This window comes from Giraffa tippelskirchi, chromosome 11 (assembly GCF_054371585.1).
Source record: "Giraffa tippelskirchi isolate mGirTip1 chromosome 11, T2T-mGirTip1v1.2.pri, whole genome shotgun sequence".
In the NCBI taxonomy this organism is placed as follows: Eukaryota; Metazoa; Chordata; class Mammalia; order Artiodactyla; family Giraffidae; genus Giraffa; species Giraffa tippelskirchi.
The window spans coordinates 63,776,857-63,790,264 of record NC_137285.1 but is presented as its reverse complement, the minus strand read 5'-3'; the positions used below and the strand labels follow the sequence as shown (position 1 = coordinate 63,790,264).

Below are 13,408 nucleotides of genomic sequence, written 5' to 3'. Positions count from 1 at the left end.
CAACTCTTTGCGACCCCTTGGACTGCAGCACGCCAGGCCTCCCTGTCCATCACCAACTCAATGCTTCTTAAGTCAATGCTATTCTGATTCACTTTGGTATTATTACCGTCATACTGGCAAAAGTACCAAGTTGACAATGGATGGCAATGTTATTGTTTTTTTTGGAAATAGATGTTCTTCTGGTGCTCTGTACTTTTATATTTATATTCTCTGTGGGAAGCATCAAATTGAATATTCAAAATGGCTTCTCTAAAGTTCGATTCAAACACACTGAATGCATGTTTTGGCTCTTGGTAGCATGAATGCCTGAGCTTTATATCATCAATAGAAGATTCAAAAAGGAATCAAACTTTATTTTTGTTGTTTGCTTCTTGCTGTTTAATTTCATTTTCTATCTCTTCTTCTCTTTCTCTTTCTTTCTTTCATATTTATTTCTTAATAACTAAGCTGGATGAGGGGAACAATTAAAAATAGATGGCATGCTTGGGAGTGGCATTGAGCTTGACTCCATTTCTATGCATTTCTCTCAAAGGACCCTTTATGTTAAATCACTTACTTGCTATCAGAGATACTCAGTGAACACAACTTAGAGATTCATCAGAATGACAAAACTGAGTGGCTCCAGGGCAGGAAAAGGTCACCAGACTCTGCACAGCGCTTGATCTGTTTGAGTCCTTAACAAATGCTCCCGGGATGGTGGTGCCTTTGTCCTCATCTATTCTGGTGGAAATGATTTAGTGAATGGTCTGCACCTTTCTCTCCCTCCAATGTCACCCTTGACCCCTCACCCCCACCCTTTCACATTAGATCTTTTTGCTTCACTGGCCTTTCCGGATGAGGAAGAGTCTCACCAAATCAAGAATGCACCTTTTGAGAAGAGGTCAATTAGTCCTGGGGAGTAATGAGGACTAAGCTGCTCTCTCCACTTTGACCATTGATTTAAACACTATTCACAGGCTCCAGGGTGCTAGTGAGGCCGCAGTCTGGGAACTGATGAGGGACTTCATCCTCCATTCCCATAACCCATGCCCAGTCACCCCAGAGAATCAGCCACCAGCCAGAGCTCCCTCCCACCCAGCCACATGGTAACCAAAACAAGCCCCTTCTGTGTACACTTTCTGTGGCGTGTAATTGCCAGCTGGTGAAAGAAGAATAGAAAGGAAATGTATTGAGAGAGCTCTGACAGAATGATCATAACAAGGATTCTGAGGCTCCAACCCTACATGCCAAGAGCCAGATTTATGGCATGGCCCAGACCTGCAGGCTGGAAAGTGCAGGAACCACCCCATACACAATGCGGCCCCTTCACCAATGCCATGCATACCACAAGGGCAGTTTGTGCTTCCTAAAGCCACCGACCCTCAGAGTCAGGAGTCCATGAAGGTTCTTTACCCTTTCTCAGCTTGAAGATTCCCCTTCAAATCCTTCACAAGTGGCCACCATGGAGACACCACTACTTCCCTAGAATAGATCCAAACTGAACCAAATAAGTCATAATTTATCAAACTTTCCTTGATTTTATTTCTGCCCCAAGATAAATTCCTATGGTTCTTTCAATTGTGCCTCATAAGGTATAACTTTGAGATTATTCCCTGTCCTGGTCACTCTCATAGTCAAGGTCAGTAAGGACATTAAAGCTCAGCCATATCTATACAGATGTCTTTACTTACCTCTAAATGTTTTATTGGAGTTTAGCAAAGTAGAGTCTGACGTGTGTGAATATTGTGGAGGTAGGAGGTCAGGGGAAGGGGAAGGGGCCGTACCTTTAATCTATTAATCTATCACTGAAGCAGAATTGGGTTAGGGTAGGAGTAGTGGAGACAGGAACTAGGTTTCTCACTGTGAAGAATTTCAGTCTTAGAAACGTGTTAAGTTGCTTCAGTCATGTCCAATTCTTTGTGACCCTCTGGACTATATAGCCCACTAGGCTCTTCTGTCCATGGATTCTCCAGAGTACTGGAGTGTGTTGCCATGCTGTCCTCCAGGGGATCTTCTCAATCCAGGGATCAAACCTGCATCTCTTATGCCTTCTGCATTGGCAGGTGGGCTTTTTACTACTAGCACCACCTGGGAATAATCATTTAATTTTTGAGCACTTTTTCAGAACTATACCAGGCATTTCCCATATATTAATCCTTACAATAAAAATGAACCTTACTATTTTCATATGCAATGAAAGTATGAGGCTCATAGAGAGGTAAATGATTTGTCCAAGATCGTATAGTTAATAAGCGGCAAATAATGTGTTGATCCAAAACTTCTGACTTCGAATCATATCTCCTGATCAATATCACATCCTCAAAACATACAAACTTTCAAGGTTCAGGTATTCTCTGTTTCGACCTTTCAGATCTGTCCAGTCATTCCTCTTTGGTCTGATGTTTCTTGGCTTAGCTTATTACCTTTGATTCCTTCATGATAATGCAAGACTTTCTGCTCTGAACTTGGATGTCTTCCTGATACCACAAACTAGCCTGAGTCCCCGGAGATTCCCTTGTTGTTATGTGTGGACATACACTTGAGCCCCCTCAAGAGAAAGGGAGATTCCAGCCCTTTGAATCATTGAGTCCACGTGTTTCTTCCCAGAAAGTTCTGTGAAATGATACTCTTGGTGGTAAGGAGAACAGTTAGCTCTTTAGCTCTAGGCTTCCAAACACCACTAGGTGAATTTTAAATTCTCCAAATTTTTCTGCTAAATGTTCATGTAAGTGTGTGTGTGATTTTTCTCAAAGAGTTCAAAGTCCCATGGATGTTTCCTGAATTGTCAGAAAGTGAAAGAAAAACTAGAACAAGCATCCAGCTGTTTAAAGACTCATTAAATTGGCTTTCAGCTCATACCCAAATGATGTAGTCAAATCTCCAGGGACCTTTTCAAGCTATCCTGCTTGTAATGCAATTCAGTTGATCGAGAGCCACTAGAAAGTTCACATTAGAAATGCACTGAGATTGAACGTGGACGTGATATTCTGACTGAAGAACCTGTCTCTCATAAACTGAAGACTACTTTGTACTTTAACAGCTGTTTCATAGACTAGAGTCTCAGGTCATTCAGTCTTTGCAAGTTACAGCATTCAAATAAACACAGTCCAACAAATATGAGCAATTAAAAGCAATTTCAATCTTTTTGTGAATGTCTTAAGAGATGTCAAAGAGAACCAATTTATTACAACAGTGTTTCTTAAAACTCTCTATTATTTTTCTTCTCAATGTTAGTCAAATTCCCAGTTTCCTCAAAGCTTCTCCCTACATACTTTACTTTTGACTTCCAGTCCCCAAATCTTCCTCTAAAAATAAGTTAGCACAGACCTATTCTTTCTTCTCGATATCCCCTACCCAGAGATTTTCTTGGAACCCACAGGAGCCCACTCTGTCTTCATTCATGTGCAATCTCCCAGGGCGAGGTAGTTAACGCCCTATGGATAAACCTTGACTGATGGAGAATAGGAGAAGATTGATAAATGTTTCCTTGCTTTTTCCCCTGGGCATTTCATAAGCATTTCACATTGTCCTAGAGAGGAAATTTGTGAGATACTTAATATCTTTTACTAAATTCCTCTTTTTTTCTTTTTCTTTTTTTTTGTGTGTGTTTGTGAAGTAGCCAGAGTGAATTATGTTGTTTGCAATCAAAAATCATATCCAATAAAGATTCCAATAGTAGTTCTTTGAGTTCTAGTTTCCCTGGGTCCTTGACAACACTGGTTATTATCAATTAAAAGAAGCAAACAAAATGAAACAAAAATATTTCCTTAGGGTCCAGACTTATAGGACAAAAAAAGCAAATAAATTTTTACAGAGTGCCCACAGTTGAGCTAGCTCTTAACTCTGTAGCTACAAACTTGGTTTGGGATTCATTTAAACCAGTGATTATAGGAATTTAGCTGGAAGGCCATTTCCATCCTTTTATTACTCCGATCATTTCGTATTGTGACCCCAGGTTTCATGTGATGCTTGGTGGAAAACATGTGTTTTGCAAAGCATGACTGTTTCTGGTTGGTAAACGAGAAGATGGATTTTTCTGACCTGCTGGAGGATATCATGGATTCCTTCTCTACCAAGGAACCAATTCCCAAAGCATTTATCCAAATTGCCTTGCCTCACAACAGTTTCTCAAACTCATCTATTAAAGTACCTCTAACAGAATAGCATTGAAACATGTATATTATCATATGTGAAACAGAACACCATTACAGGTTTGATGCATGAGACAAATGCTCAAGCCTGGGGCAATGGGATGACCCAGAGGGATGGGATGGAGAGGGAGGTGAGAGGGGGGTTCAGGATGGGGAACACATGTAAACCCATGACTGATTCATGTCAGTGTACGGCAAAAACCACTACAATATTGTAAAGTAATTAGCCCCCAACTAAAATAAATAAATTAAATAAATAAATAAAGTACCTCTAACAGTAGAGCAAATACATTCCCTTGGGGATACAGTGGCAGGGTAAGGAGTGTCACAGTTTGAATTTAAGATGTTTTTGAAACTTTGTTCTTATCAAAAAATTAATTTAAATTTTATATTCTGTTCTCTAAAATGCCAAATCTATATTTATATAAAAATAATACACAAAGTTGCTTAACCACGGAGAATTTCCATTAAATAAATTAGATGGAAAAATGCATCTATCTATGCTCCATCCCAAAATGAACTGATCTGATTCAGATGTCAAATATGCTAGTCACACCTCCAGTTTGAAACTTACTTCTCTCTATGTCAGCATAGTCAGTCAGTGACCATCAGATGCATTAAATACAGAGACCAAAATTGATAAATGAAAAAGATGAAACAAAGACAAGACTGGGGCAGAAGAAAACTTAAACTTCAATGTAAAATCTCCAGAGATAAGAAAAAGCATTGCCTACTTGAATAGCAGTAACAAGAGTAGGATATTATTTTAAAAAGAAAAGAGAGAAACTTTCAGAGAACAGGAAAGTGCTCTCATGAATACATGCAAAATAAATTTTAAAAAGGAAGGGAAATTTGAGGACGTCTTCGTAGAAGTAGAACAAAAAATGATAACAAACGGGGAAACAGAAGAAAAAAGAATTTTTAGTACAGAAGATCAATTCAGAAAGTCTGATCTCTGACTAATAGGAGTTCCAGAAAGAACACCAAGTAAAAGGAAGTTTAAAAAATCAGATAGTATTGGAAACTTTCCCAGAACTAAAGGCCATGAATTTCAGAACTGGAAGTGTCCACTGAGTGCTCAGGACAATAAATAAAAAACAGACCATACCAAGGCAAACCACTGTGAAATGTCTGAATATTGGGAATAAAGAAAAATATCTTAAGAAATCCCAGAGAGAAAAAATAGGTCATATATCAAAGGCCAAGAATCAGCAAGGCATTAAATTTTCTAAAAGCACCCTGAAATCTAGAAGATTCTGGAGTAATATTATCAATATTTCAAAATCTAAAAATGTTTTCAATCTAGGATTTTATAGGCCACTGAACTATAATTTATGTAATTGTACAATAAAAGTTTTCTGACACTTGAGGCCTCAAAAAATTTACTTCCTATGTACCTTACGTCAAAAGTTACTGGAGGATGTGTTCCATAAAAACAAGAGAATAAACAGAGATGAAAAGAATGCAAGATACCCAGAAAATGAGGGGTATAATCTCAGGAAGAAACATGAAAAGAATTCCTTGAATAACAATAATGGGAATACCTAAATCATCCAGAAACAATGTCTCCAAGAGAGAAAAAAAAAAAAAGGAGCCAATCCCTGAAGACATGCTCTTCTGAAGAAATATGCAAACTAATTAGTGCAAGAACATAACACCAAGAAGATTTTTTTAAGACAATTTGAACTCTAGGAAAAACAAAAAGCTGTGCAAAAAGAACATGTAATCATAGCTATGAGCAGTATTTACACTATCCTAAAAATGCAGTTACACTGGGTACTAATTTAACAAGTAATTATGGCTTAACTGCACTGAGAGGATGAGTCTTAGAGTACCTGTGTAAGAGAGTTCAACTTCCATTTTCCATAAGAAAAGTCAATCATTATAACGTGAAATAGCAGTATTGTTCTATTATTTGGAAAGATAAAGCAAAATGCCAAGAAATGAAAACAGATGCCTCTGGGGAGCATGATGGAATGAGCAGGCAGGCGACTGCTACTTTATTTAAGTCCTGTGTTACTATTTTTTTTTTAAATTATGGTAATAGAAGTAATATGTGTATATTACTTTTGGCAAATATATTTAAAGAAAGAAACAGCAAATCAAAATTCTAATGGAAACCCCAAGATTTAATGTGTCAAGAATTAATATAAAGTTAAAACATAAAATGGGAGGTGGGGGGACATCAGATTCCAACAAAATACCTCCCTGACCTCTCTGGGCCAGATCAGGCCTCTGAGTAATAGAAAGGCTTTGAAGGGAAGGGAATAACGAGTTCCTTCTTCCTTCCCTTGGTGGATGATTTTCAGAGATCATTGCAACTGGTCCTCACCACAACTGTTAGGAATAAAGGTAGTGATTTTCTAGATGAGAGACTAAGTCCCTAAAGGATGAAGAATTTGAGTGCAGATATCGTTTATATGTCTTAGCATAAGCACCAGGCAGTCTGTGGACGGATTTTCCAATTTGTGATACATTTGAAGCCATTTTACAGATGGAAAAACTGAGCCTTGGCAGACCAAGTGGCTTAAGCAAGTCCTACAAATAGTAAGTGGCAGAGCTACAATATGGTGCCAGCCTCCAATACAACACCCCACTCTGCACCACTGGAGCACATGGAGATTGTGTTTTATACCTGCTGGGAGCCCCAGGACCAAGCACCCTATGCCTGGCACACAGGACTTGCTCAAAGAAGCAGGCAAAGCCCTGAAGAGTTCTCACCTGGTTTATCAGCCCAAGAGAATTTTCAGCAGAATAAGCCGCCAAATCCCTCCTCCCTCTACCTGCCATATCCTTGACCTGTGAAGAGTTATGCGGACACAGCTTCTACAGGTGGGCCTTCCATCAAAACAAGAGGGAACCGTCCAAGTGGCCCAAAGAGTCAGCTTACAGACTGAGGGCCCAGGCTTTCACACTGAAATGTCACACACTTTAAATTACAGGACAGTAACCACTCAGTCTCAAAAAGTGGCAAATTTAAACCTCTCATGCAAAAAAAAAAAAAAAATGAAATTGTGGAAACAATTTTGGAACCCACAGAACTTTTGAAAATGTCATTAACAAACTGTGAAATCGGGAAGATAAAAATCAGATGACCCAAGGGGGAATAGCAATGCCCCCAGCTCAGCCCCTCACCCTGAGTCACGGAGAGCGGGGTTTCCACACTGCAAGTCCAGGAGGCAGGGGGCCCAGAGCTAATGCATGTCTCCTGCTCCGCACCCCACCCAGGGCAGCAGCCTTTGGAAAGCATGGAATGAGAGAATTCACCAGCCGTGAAGCTGGACTTACTGAAGGTTGAGCGCCTAGTACGTGGAAACCACAGAAACGTATATTTCTTTAACTCATTCATTACTAGGCATCTCTCACTTTAACAACATCAGAAGGGTACCTGTTGCACAGTGGGGCCAGAATATCATATGTAAAAGCATGTAGGCAGGACCCAACTGCCTATCCTTGTCTTCAAGAATGTGGTCCAATAATCTCTGTTCCTGAGACCCCTGAAACCCTGTAATATCTCCTAGGAGAGCACTCGTCCCTCCTTACCTAAATGCACATTGCTGTAAGCATCTTACGATAAGGCAGAAATGTAGGGTTTTTGACTGGATTTGTTGGACAGATGTTTTGCCTGATGGCTGGGAGAAGCATTGTTATTGTGCTACTTGGCTTAAAGGTCTGTCCCTGCTCTGCAATTCAACAAGCCCAAAGTGTATTTATGCTTCAACTCAAAACAGTCTCCATCACATTCCTCATACTTAACTCCACCAAAGCATTTCAAATGCTGTGAGTCAGATTACTTCTTTTTTCAAGTTCAGTAACTACAACCCTGCTCCTCTATCTCTAGAATCCTTCTATATCAAACACAAGGCTTATGATAAAGATTGCCCCAACACTGACAGTGGGATCAAAATCAGCACAATTACTCTGAAAGATGATCCGGCGCTATGTAGTAGAATGAAAGTGAAAGTCACTCAGTCATGTCCAAGGTCGAGGATTCCCCTATGCTGCAGCTAACGGTCCTGCATGTGGCAATGAAGATCAAAGATCGCACAAGCCACAACTAAGACCCAGCACAGCCAAATAAACAAATAAATAAAATTTAAAAAAGAAAGTCAAGTTCGCCAACCCACTTTAAAGTGAAAGTGAAAGTCGCTCAGTCGTGTCCGACTCTTTGCGACCCCATGGACTATACAGTCCATGGAATTCTCCAGGCCAGAATACTGGAGTGGGTAGCCTTTCCCTTTTCCAGGGGATCATCCCAACCCAAAGATCAAACCCAGGTCTCCCACATTGCAGGTAGATTCTTTACTAGCTGAGCCACAAGGGAAGCCCAAGAACACTGGAGTGGGTAGCCTATCCTTCTCCAGCAGATCTTCCCAACCCAGAAATTGAACCAGGGTCTCCTGCATTGCAGACAGATTCTTTACCAACTTAGCTATCAGGAAAGCCATGTACTATAATACATAGTACAAATGAGCACACCTTACATCATAGTCATTTCCAACAGCTTATTCTGTGGTTATCGTTAAGGCTGTTCCTAAAGATGTTCATGTCAGTGGTTTTTATAATGGGAAAATTTTGAAATCAGTCTGAAGTTCCACTAATACTATATTGTTTCAATTAATTATTGTACATCCATACAAAGATCTATTGTGCTACCAATAAGAATGGAGTAGTGAAGGTCTATTTACTGGCAGAGAAAATTCACATGATGCAGTACAGAATATTAAAGTGGGCCACAAAACAATACACAGTGTAATAAAATTTATAACATACATATGGATAAAGAGACTGTTCATTTGCTCATCTATTCATCAAATATGCAGGAAGCACTTCTGCATTCTTACTGTTCCTGACACCGTTCCAGGCACTGAATAGATAGTCGTGAACAAAACTTGCAAAGTTCCCACTCTTATACAGTTTACAATGTAAAAAGGTACAGAGAAAGAAACAAATATTAAATACAATGTCAGAGATGGATAATTGCTGTGAATAAAAATTAAAATTAGGGTAAATAATTGGAGTGTGGAGGAGGGGACCATTTTAAATAGCCTGATTATGGTAGGGTTCTCTGAGGAGATGACATTTGGACAGAAATCTACAGGAAGAGGGCCAGACTACAAGACTCTCTCCAGATGACACCAAGTTCAGATGCTGGTGGAAAAGAATGGTGGGCATGTTCAAGGCTCAGCAAGAAGGAGCCGTGGCTGGGAAGCAGTGGGAGGTAAGGCTGGTGGGCTAGCAAGGCCAGGGTCTTTTGGAAATCATTGGAGGGTTTGGGCTGGGGCAGGACTCTGGCTACTGTGTGTCAGTCTACAGGGGGCCCAAGAGTGGAGGCAGAAAGACCAGTTCAAAGGCCATTGCAGGAGGCGCTCATGGCTTGAATGAGTGTGGTAGTAATGGAGCTGGTGAGAAGTAGTTAAATTCTGGATCTATATTAAAGATAGATTTTCCAGAATTGATCCAGAATTCACAGCGTGAGGTAGATAGAGAAGTGAAATTTTTGGTCTGAATAACCTTTTTAAAAAATGATAATGTCACTTATGGAGCTAGGAAGTGCTGGGGAGAAATAGTTGGGGGGGAATCAGATGACTATATATCAAGGTATATGGTCACAATGCTGGCTAACACTCATGTAAGTGCTTGCTTGCTCTGGGCCAGGCACTGTTGTAACTGATTTATTTCTATATTTACTCACTTAATCATCACAAGATGATTAACCCATCTTTGAGATGGGTTACTATTATTGCACTTGGGAATATGGCTTACTTTTGTATTTATCTGAACATGCTCACTTTCTTTACAATGAAAGTTCAATTTCCTTTACATAAGAAAGGAGTGTAAGTGTGTGTGTGTGTAATGATCCCAGTGAGAAAATAATTACATATTTATAAATTTTAGTCCTTGGCAAGTCTCTGCTGATTGCTCAATCTCTAGTCTTTTTAAGTCTCTAGTTCAACAGATTTTCAACTCTTTTTCCTGTCAGGTCAGATAAGTTCATATGCAAGCCCCAGTCTCTTTCTTGGCCATTCCCAGAGTAACACATGGTTCCCTGCATCCTAGTTGTCATGTAACCCTTTTGTTCCTTGACTTTTGGAAACAGCAGCATCAGTAAGAGAGAAATAAACATTAAAGGGATAATCTTGAATCTGTTTTACTTTTCTCATAAGAAATTTTGCAAATGGACTACTTTAAACCATTACAGTTGATACATCCTCACATATTATGTTTGATACATCTCACCAGTGGGTCCCCACACCAAGCTCTGGTTTGAATGTTTACACAAATCAGATAACCGGAGGGCATTGATTTCTTTTAAATTTCAACATTTCATAAATGAGGGCTCTCGTTTACATTTGTCTTTTCTCCCCAGTCACTAGTATTTAACCACAGATTTGGCTGTTCTGTCCAACAAGTTTTATCTACGTGAATGTGTTCACTAGACCGTAGAGACCAGGACTGATCGCAGCTCCTTACAATGGATGAACAGGGGGACATTTGGGGCAGGGGCCTCTGCTAGTTACCATAGTGACAGACTCCTGACTGGAGAATCCTGCCACTCCACCTGCCATGGAGAAACTGATTTGCATGGAATTTTGACTGTGTTCCATTGTTAGCTGATATTTTCAGGGTATATAAGTGAAAGAAGAACCAATCAGGTCCAATTTAAAAGGAAAAGTCAGATTGAGATCTCAGCTCATTCTGCTCCTCCAAAATGCTTAATAAGCCCCCTGATGCTGGAGTTACACCAGAGGCAGTCACATTCAATTATTGTCATCCAAAACAAATATCTCTTTTTATATTCTTTTGAGGATGTAGAGAGGAATCTCATCATAACGTGAGTCTTATTAAATGGAAGTGGATATGCCTTGAATCAAACTGAGTCTCCTGAATAATCGTGAACACTGGAACTAGAAAGGAATTAGAGGTGACATAGTCCAACCATGTCACTTAATAGATGAAGAAAAACATGGGCAGAAAATCTGAGTGATGTGCCCAGAACCACACAGAAGAAGGGTCCGGCCCGAGCTCGTTCAGCCCACCAGAGCCTGCCAGGGCCCCTGCTGGTGGTCTCTGTTGAACCCCCAGTAGGCCCAGGATAGGACTCAGGAGCCGTCTCCACAGTTTCACCGTGTGCCTCCTGTCTCCTGGACCACCTGGCAACGGGGAAAGCTCATGCAGACAATAGGATGGATGCTACAGTAGCTCAAGGCTGGGAGCCATGGAAGCCTCTGGCCCTGCCCCGAAGTCCAAGCTAGAGACTGTGAGAGGACATTTTGGAGGACGAAAGAAAGGACGAAAGGAGGGGAGAAGTCAAAAGATGCTCAGGATTTATAGAAATTTAAGGAGACATTAAGGAAACAGAAGTGAGAAGCATTTAAGAATCAAGGTCAAGCCTTTTAAAAGCCACCTTCCATAACATCTATCATCTAAAAGCCTCTACCCTCCTTATGAATGTTTGTTCAAGTTCTGAACAAGATAAAATTCAGATCACAATTGTTTTCTTGACTTACACCTTTCTTTTCTTGCACCTCAGCTCTATTTCCTTTAGTATATCAACGTGTAACAGGTTCTCAGCCTATATCACAGTCAAGAGACAAAAAGCTTATGATAGGAATAATTTTAAAAATTAAAGGTTGTCATCCTATCAACTATGCAGTAATCAAAATGTTCTTAGCTTTGAGAGAACATTACGTGTGAAAATGCAATCTGCATTCAATGCCAACTGTATAAACAGCATACTCCTGACTTTGACTGTTTGTCACAAGCTAGCAACCAACTACTGACTTTTATATACGCTGGAGGGTACTATAAACAGGCTGAGTTTACCTAACAAAAATCTCTACACTCTGTTTTGATGATAAGAGTGAAAACTCCCAGCTAGCCTCTCTGTGAAAAGATTTCCTCACAGTGGTGACAAGTCAAAGTGCCATGTCAGTTATGCAGCTAGGTCTGGAGTGTCAGCCAAGAGCAGCTGGTCTGTCCTGGGACCGCACTGTCGACCCGTCAGTTCCTACTAGCTCTAATTCCTGATTAGCTGTCTCTTGGATTTACTGATTCAGTGGAACCTACAAATAATGTAAGTCATATGCAAATAAATTCACAAGGAAAAACTGCCCCTCTGTTTTAGTTAAGAGTGATTGGTGACCTTTCCAGAAACTGGCCTGGCTTCTCCTCCTGATGCTGCTGCTGGCTTTGCCACCTTAGACAGGCTCTGAGCCTCCGCTCTCTCCTCTATAGAATCAAGCAGGAAGTGAAGAGCATCCTGACGGTCATCTCAGGCTCTAACATTCTGCCACTTGGCTTTGGAAGAAAGTATCTATTTTTACAGAGGGGTCAGAATGAGAAAGATGTTTCTTATAATTGAAAACAACCAGCCTTGAGAATTTATGAGACTTGTTACGGGCCAGGGCAATCCTTTCCTCAGGATAAGTCAAATGCCAGTCTGGGCCAGAGGAAAGAGGGTGTTCATCTGCACGTTTGAATGAAGGTCTGCAATCCTTTGCAGAACCATTAGCATCTCAACATGCATTTCTGAGCTGTCTTTCCCTTGGTGAGTGCCAGAAACTTCACTATATTTAACCAAGGGCCAGGGTTCCTACATGCCGCAACTAACAGTCCTGCGCATGGCAATGAAGATCAAAGATCCCACAAGCCACAACTAAGACCCAGCACAGCCAAAAAATAAATAAATAAAATTTTAAAAAGAAAGTCAAGTTCTCCAATCCATTTTAAAGTGAAAGTGAAAGTCACTCAGTCGTGTCCTACTCTTGACTACCTATTCTTTGCAACTATACAGTTCATGGAATTCTCCAGGCCGTAATACTAGAGTGAGTAGCCTTTCCCTTTTCCAGGGGATCTTCCCAATCGAGGGATCAAATTCAGGTCTCCCGCATTGCAGGCAAATTCTTTACCAGCTGAGCCACAAGGGAAGCCCAATCCATTTTAAACCTAGTTCAATTTTCCAATAGAATATTATTCAGCATTAAAAAAAGGATATCCTACCATTTGTGACAACATGGCTGGTCCTTAAGGGCATTGGTGGTGCTGGTAGTTTAGTTGCTAGGTTGTGTCTGACTCTTGAGACTCCATGAACTATAGCCTACCAGGCTCCTCTGTCCATGGGATTTCCCAGGTAAGAATACTGTAGTGAGTTGCCATTTCCTTCTCCACTTAAGGGCATTACACTGAGTGATATAAGAGAAAGACAAAAGCCTGTATGTTCCTACTTATATGTGGAATCTAAAAAAGGCTGAATTCACAGAAACAGAGAGTGGAAT

The 13,408-nt window shown here is 40.4% G+C and overlaps 1 protein-coding gene across 2 annotated transcripts in view; it reads left to right on the top strand.

Moving 5' to 3' along the window:
- LOC145525598 (uncharacterized) overlaps positions 1-12,841 on the top strand; it is a 94,384-nt gene extending 81,543 nt beyond the window's left edge. The window contains exon 5 of one of the 2 annotated variants that reach the window (XM_081539055.1): positions 10,501-12,841. The gene's annotated coding sequence lies outside the window, so the exon portion shown is untranslated. The remainder of the gene's footprint in view (positions 1-10,500) is intronic. The other variant, XM_081539054.1, reaches the window with a different exon arrangement.
- Positions 12,842-13,408: the final 567 nt, after the last annotated feature.